This window comes from Myotis lucifugus, unplaced genomic scaffold (genome assembly GCF_000147115.1).
Source record: "Myotis lucifugus unplaced genomic scaffold, Myoluc2.0 scaffold_7038, whole genome shotgun sequence".
Taxonomy (NCBI): domain Eukaryota; kingdom Metazoa; phylum Chordata; class Mammalia; order Chiroptera; family Vespertilionidae; genus Myotis; species Myotis lucifugus.
The window spans coordinates 1-7,972 of record NW_005878086.1 but is presented as its reverse complement, the minus strand read 5'-3'; the positions used below and the strand labels follow the sequence as shown (position 1 = coordinate 7,972).

Genomic DNA, 7,972 nt, shown 5'->3' with positions numbered 1-7,972 from the left:
AGAGATGCCTATCATAAAAAATGGACAAACAACAAGTGCTGGAGAGGATGTGGAGATAAGGGAACATGAGTTGGCTGCTAGTGGGAATGCAGATTGGTGTAGCCATTATGGAAAGCAGTATGAAGTTTCCTAAAAAAATTTAAAATGGAACTTACATTTGACTCAGTGACACCATGATGGGAATATATCCTAAAAACCCGAAACACCAATCTGAAAAAATATATGCACCCCTATGTTCAAAGCAGCATTCTATCTAATAAAATAGTAATATGCAAGTTAAGCATCACTCTATCACAAAGATGGCAGTGCCCATAGCCACAAGATGGTTGTGCCCAGTCCTCTCAGCCCCACAGGGAGTCCTGCAGCCCCAACCAGGGGGACAGGTGCTGGGAGCCTGCAGCATCCACAGCTGCCCTGCCAGGAATCCTTAGCCCGGCCCGGGGGCAGGAACTAAGAGCAGGCAGCAGGAGGAGAGGAGCGGGCAGCAGGATTTAGGGTGCAGCCTTGGGACCCAGTTAAGAGGCACTGGGGCTCGGGTGGGTCTGGGAGCAGAGGGCCCCAGTCGCCAGGCTGACAGCAGGATGAACCCGCCTTTCTCAAGGACATCTGTGTCCAGTAGGAGAAGCTGGCTTCCAAGAACATGCAGAATGATGAAGAATGGCTCAAAGGCGGCTTCATTGTGCTGACCGAGAGCACTGCCAAGAACACTAAAGCTGAGTGCACGGTCAAGGACAAGGTGTCAGAGAGCCGCTGCCTGCCCAAGGTCAACACCCTGGAGACGGCAACATGCCGGGGCATGAACGAAGCACTGGAAAAGCAGCTACAAGAGCTGCAGGATAAGCAGAACGCCAACATTAGTGCTATGCAGGACACAATCAAATTAGAAAATGAGTTGAGAACTACAGAGAGTGAAATGGCATGATATTTAAAAGAATACCAGGATCTCCTCGATGTGAAGATGGCTTTGTGTTGGGGGCCAGATGTAAGCTGGCAAGGTCCTTGCACCTGTAGGGGCTAGCAAGGCTGGGATTCTCACCCACACAGTTTTCCCAGACTTGTTTGGATGGCGTTTATCAGTAGAATAAGAGCAACATTTGTAGAGCCTTTCATAGCTTACCAAGAAGTCTGTAACTTTTTACTGAGATATGCTGTACTGAGAACTTGTCCTTCTGCTGTGTCCCTCCCTTAGAGATTAAGAGGAACAAAGAATACATTCCTCTTGACAGACCTCCTATTCAGTGTGTTATGTATAAATAGTATTGTGTGGCTAATAAAGTTGCTTCAGTTCATCAAGAGAACTGGGGTCCTCCCGATCCCGCTTTCCTGTCTTTCTTTCTTTTCTCAATTCCCACCTCCCTGCCTCAGCCCGGCTCAACCCTGTCAGGCTGGCCCTGACAGATCTGGCGCCCGAACAGGGACTGAGGAACTGGGAAAAAGACGGTGAGGAACTCCATCGGGCTTGGAGAGACGACGGTGAGAAACTCCTCCAGATAAAGAGTGCACTCGTTAAGGTAAGGGAGGAGCAATTTTTTGATAGTCGGGAGTAAAGCATGGGGCAATTAGAATCTAGAGAAAATGCCCTTTATGGGCAAATGTTAAAGTTTATGCTCAATAGTAAAGGAACTAAGGTTAATGACAAGCAAGTAGAAAAATTTTTAAAATTCATTCAGGAGGTCTGCATTTCCTTATCAAATTTAATACGGGATTATTTAGATCCCAGGCATGACCATAATCAACCATCTCTTAAGCCAGAAAAAAAGGAGAAACAGCGTGATAGCACAAAACAGGGGTCTAAAAAAGACAGTATATAAAAAGAAATAATGTAACTTTAAAGACAATTTAACTCCTCAAGATGAGGAGGATTTTGAGGAAGCTGCTGCTCTTTGTCATGATGATAATACAGGTATTGTTCAGGCAAAAGAGGAGGAAAAATGTTTTTCTGCTGGAACTGAAGAGGGCAGTGATATAGAGGATGTGTTGGAATGCTTTTTAGAAAAATTAAAGCTTCTTGGCAAGAAAAAGAGAAGCCGCGGGGGCCGTTCCCGCTGCTCTCCGCTGCCTTGTGCAGCACCAGTTCCACTTTCCCCTCTCCAGATGGCTCTGCAGGAGGCACGAAAGTGTGGTGAGGAATTGGGCATTCACGCCTTCCCTGTTATGGAACAGGTGAACCCTCACACGGGACAGCGTGAGCGTGCTTATGACCCGCTTCCTTTTAAAACCTTAAAAGAGTTAAAAACAGCCTGTGCTCAGTATGGGCCTACTTCCCCTTATACTTTAACCATCTTGGAAACTATGGCCTCAGAGGCTCTCCCACCTAATGATTGGAGAGCTATTGCCAAGGCTTGTTTATCAGGAGGGGATTATCTCTTGTGGAAATCAGAATATGATGAAAAGGCTAAGGAACAAGCTGCTCGTAATCGAGCTGCCCAGATTAATATTTCTTATGAAATGCTGGTAGGTGAAGGAGTCTATGCTGATACCCATAATCAAATTCAATACCCCCAGGAAGCTTATGGACAGATTAATGGAGCTGGGATTAGAGCCTGGAAAAAGTTACCCACCTCCGGTCAGAAAACAGAGGAGCTCTCAAAAATTATTCAAGGGCCAGATGAAAAGTATCAGGATTTTGTCTCTCGGCTATTACAGACTGTTGGCCGAGTAGTGGTGGATGGAGAGGCTGGCATGTTAATAGTTAAACAGTTGGCATATGAAAACGCCAACACTGCCTGCCAAGCTGCACTGCGGCCCTATCAAAGACAGGGGACTCTCTCAGATTATATCCGCATTTGTGCAGATATTGGTCCCTCATATATACAAGGAGTTGCCATTGCAGCTGCATTAAAGGGAACCACCATTGAAGGAATTCTTCAGCAACAATTTAGCACAGGGAAAAGTCCAACATACAAGTGTTACATTTGTGGAGGAACAGGACACATAGCAAAACAGTGTCCTTCTAATAAAGGGATTAATAAAGGAAATGGCAGAGGTCCCAAACAACCTGGACTGTGCCCTAAATGTAAAAAAGGAAAACATTGGGCAAATGAGTGTAAATCTAAGACAGATATCCAGGGAAATTCTTTGCCTCAACACCAGTTGGGAAACTACCAAAAGGGGCCAACCCAGCCATGGCAAATAACAGGGGCATTGTCTATTTACCCTCCTGTCTCTATGCCATCTCAAGGCCAGCAGGCTGCACAGCACCCAGCCTGCCCCAGAGAGCAAAATAGATACAAGAGCTATTCCGAACAACCCCCGGAAGTACCGGGCTGGACCTTGGATCCATAGGAATAAGACATTCTGTCTGCCCTGGGTGCTGCCCTTGCCTACTGAAATAAACAAAATATCATTAGATTTAAAACCTCCCACATAGAGAAGAAATGACAATTTCCTTGCATTTCCGATACAGCTACAGCAAATGCCACCAAATCTGAAATTTAAAAATACGTCTGGGATTTCTGTACACGTGTAAAGAGAAAACTAGCTTGGAAATAAGGCGCGCATTGTCTGATTTTGGACATTTAGATAGAGTTTTAAGCTGAAATCTCTTTGCAAATATACAAAATAAAACCCAAGACTGATTATTTCCTAAGAGAAATGGAAAATTTAACCCAAAGGAAAAAAGATGCTGGCTAGATTCTAGCAGCAGGATTGGCACTTCCATAATAAAGAACAGTTTTTAAATACTAATAAAGGATATTAAAAAGTTAACTTCAAGGCCGAAAAGGAAATTCAGTAAAATTGTCTCTGTTACAAAAATTTGCTAAAGAATATGCCTTAAAATAATAAATTGGATTTAAATCTCAAGAATTAATAAAATATATTAATTTAAAAAAAAATCTAAGTAGCCCAGGTAAAAGACAGCTACACCCTTTAATTAAGGCTGGCTTCCCAAAGCAATTTCTAATAGAGGAAGGGCTAGCCTCCCTTCCCCCAACAGAGCAGGTAGGCCAAAAATTTCCTTCCAGTGACAACTTTTAAAAAGAGGCTTGCTTCTCAGTTTCCCATCCTTAGTAGAAAGAATGTAACTAATTTGCATTTTAATGGTTACCTGTTTTCAGTCAATGGCACCCCGAAGCTTTGAGAGTTTACTAACTTAAATTAGATATTCTGAAATAACAAAATGCTAAAGTATTAATCTAAATTTCTCTCATGAAAAATCTAAAGGACAGAATTAAATCTATTGATTATGTCATGTATTTTTAAAGTTTATTCTTAAAAATGTTACTGATTGAGAAATGCTAAATATTTAACTTGCCAGCTAAGAGTTTAAAGTTCTGGTTAAATAAATTGGGAGAAATCATATAATTATAGTAAAATTTCAACATTTATCTAATTGAAAAAAGAGGATAAATTCTGTTATCCCAACCAAAAATTTTAAATACAAAGATCAGTTTTAATTTAATTGATATATTTTAATAATTATAAAAGGTATATAATCTTTAAATTATATATACACATATATATTTAATACTCTTTTAAGTTAGATTTCAAAACTATAATCAAGGAATGACTTTAGGACATTTCATGGGCCCTGAAATGTTTTCAAAAGTTTATTTTCTTTTCTTAAAGGATTTTTTAATAAAGCCAATTTAATATACTTGAAATCACATAGAAAGCTTTATCAAATAAATAATTAATAAATATATATTTTAAGTTTTTGCCTCTAAGAAAGGGCAAAACAAGTTATCTTATTTAATATTTCTTAAAATACAACAGTAGAGTTTTAAGATATAATTTAAAATAACAAAAGCTCATTAATAATTTTTAATATTTTACAACAGCATATTATACATTTATTCCAAACAAACTTACAAACTAATTGTTTGGCAGCAATTTAATAAAAACATGAAAGGATTTTATCCCTTCCACTATGTGGAAGGCCCCCTGGGAAGGCACTTAAGCATTCTATATTGACCTCTCTTGACCTTTTTGCCAAGGGGGTCCCTCTTCCAATTGCCTACAACTGTTGCCTAAGCTCTCTGTTCATACTGAGGTTGAAGCCTCATGGTAGCTGGTACCATGGATCTGTCTCTTGCCCAATAGCATAAGCTGGGCCCTCTCTGGAGAACAAACCTGGGTTCCCCATGATCAATGCCGGGGCCCCCGCCAGCAGGCGAGGGATTCCCAAGGCAGTTACTGGGCATGGAGGCCACAGGGGCATACACTACCAAGGAGACAGAACTAAACCTCACATCACCCTGCTTGGCCCCAGAGATGGCTGGTAGTCAATGACAAATAAGACCCCTCAGGGAGGGGCGACCTAAGACAGGCACAATCGCAGGGGGCCTCAGGGGAGAACTTGGGGATCAACAGAGGTGGGGCAGAGATCCTCACCCCCCCAACTATGCAGGGGCTTGAACACTTGCCCCTTCTGAGGGAGGTCTCCTGCCCCCATAGCTGCTGCGCTTCCCATGCCCAGCTCAAATCAAGACCTAGATAACAAAAAAAAACTTAGTCCAGCCAAAATCGATACCCAGATAACAGAGACTTGGCTAACAGCAACTACCCTATATCTAAATCCAGCTTAACACCAAGAATGCTCTGGGCCTTCTCAAGAATACAAAATAATCCTTTCCATTAATATTTACAATATAAACTAAGATTATTATTAAAATATTAAATTTAATAATAAAATAATAGTCAAATTTTCAAATTAATTAAAACTAGCTCAAGAAATATTAACCAAAATTTTCATTTCATGGATAAATTGCTTAACATACAATAACCTAAAGCAGTCATATTTTTGTACAAAAAAATAAAATTTAAAGTTATCTAGACTGCATTATAAAATTTCCAAAAGCCTCCTAATAATTAAATTTAAAAAAAGGGGGGAGGATAGTGGCAAGATAGTGGAAGAATACCATATAAGGAAAAATATCCTGTAACTAATTTACATCTAGAAAAATTTTTTCATTTGTAATGCTAACAGCAAGACACACATGAAAACACATATGGTGTCAAACAAGCCAAAGGAAAATCGTTTGGACAAAAATTAAAAGAATCCCAAGTCTAAATTATAGATATGATTCCTTTATTAACCTTTGGTCGAGAATATGTTTGTATATTTTCAGAAAACAACTCCAAGACCATGTGGATTCCTGCAACAGAGAGGAATTATCAGGACTGCTCCAGCCACAGAATAGCAGTGGCCCCGTGAGACAACGAGAAGAGAAGCAGTCCAGAATTAAAGATGGTGAAGACGCCTTATCATGCTAGCAGTCAGCAGCTGTGCGTCGCTGCAGGTTGCCCAGGACCAAACCAGAGAGGGTCGGACCTGCATTGCCACCATTTGTCCACCATCCAGAACTGAAATATTACTGCTGACATGTACACATAAAAAACTGTCGGACACTGAAACATGAACTTTGCCTAAAAAACAAAGAAGGGGGATCTGTTGGGGGCCAGATGTAAGCTGGCAAGGTCCTTGCACCTGTAGGGGCTAGCAAGGCTGGGATTCTCACCCACACAGTTTTCCCAGACTTGTTTGGATGGCGTTTATCAGTAGAATAAGAGCAACATTTGTAGAGCCTTTCATAGCTTACCAAGAAGTCTGTAACTTTTTACTGAGATATGCTGTACTGAGAACTTGTCCTTCTGCTGTGTCCCTCCCTTAGAGATTAAGAGGAACAAAGAATACATTCCTCTTGACAGACCTCCTATTCAGTGTGTTATGTATAAATAGTATTGTGTGGCTAATAAAGTTGCTTCAGTTCATCAAGAGAACTGGGGTCCTCCCGATCCCGCTTTCCTGTCTTTCTTTCTTTTCTCAATTCCCACCTCCCTGCCTCAGCCCGGCTCAACCCTGTCAGGCTGGCCCTGACAGCTTTGGATGTTGACATTGCAGCTTGCAGGAAACTCCTGGAAGGTGAGGAGACTCGGCTCAGTTTCACCAGCATGAGAAGCATAGCCAGCCGCTACTCCCAGAGTTCCCAGGTCTTTGGCAGATCTGCCTACGGTGGTTTACAGACCAGCTCCTACTTGGTGTCCACTCGCTCCTTCCCTTCTTAATACACCAGCCATGTCTAGGAGGATCAGATCGAGGTGGAGAAGACCATTGAGGCTACAAAAGCTGAGAAAACTAAGGATGAATCCCCCTCCGAAGGAGAAGCTGAAGAGGAGGAGGAGAAGGAATAGGCTGAGGAAGAGGGAGGAGAGGAGGACGAAGAAGATGACAAGGAAGAATTTGAGGATGCAAAGGAGGAAGAAGGAGGTGAAGATGAAGGCGAAGATGCTCAAGAAGCTGAGGACAAGAAGAAAGGTGAAGCTGTTGGGAGGAGCAAGCAACCAAGAAGAAATATTGAGCCCCTTTTCCTTAATTATTTCAGGAATAATCCACCCAAAACCAGGTCAACCCCCTCACCAACCAAGCAGGTGAGTTCCTGATATTATATGAATAAAGAAGTCAATATATGTAACATTCTGAGGTGATTCAGGTTGGACATTAAATGTTGTGCTATGGCCGACACCGGTTTGGCTCAGTGGATAGAGCATCGGCCTGCGGACTGAAGGGTCCCAAGTTCGATTCCGGTCAAGGGCATGTACCTGGGGTTGCGGGCACATCCCCAGTAGGAGATGTGCAGGAGGCAGCTGATCGATGTTTCTCTCTCATCGATGTTTCTGGCTTTCTATCTCTCTCTCTCTCTTCCTCTCTGTAAAAAAAATCAATAAAATATATATATTTTTTTAAATGTTGTGCTATGACTTTTTTCCTTATGCAGAGTATCTGTTTGCTTGCAGAGTGGCTTCCTGGCTTGGTGCCAGCCTGTGCATGGTCCACGCTTATGACTACAGGATGTATGGCAATGTGAATAATTCAGATGTTTACAATAAAGACACATGAATACATGAATTCACTAATGTTAATGTTAAACTTCATGGAAAAAATAGTCCTTTCAATCTTTGGTGGTTAGAAATTAAAGATCTCAAATCATGTGCAATAAACCATAAATAAAGTTCCACAGAATGAATATAT

The 7,972-nt window shown here is 41.6% G+C and overlaps 1 pseudogene; it reads left to right on the top strand.

Annotated features, from left to right (window-relative positions):
* Window positions 1-601: 601 nt before the first annotated feature.
* On the top strand, window positions 602-7,301 carry LOC102419825 (annotated as a pseudogene).
* Window positions 7,302-7,972: the final 671 nt, after the last annotated feature.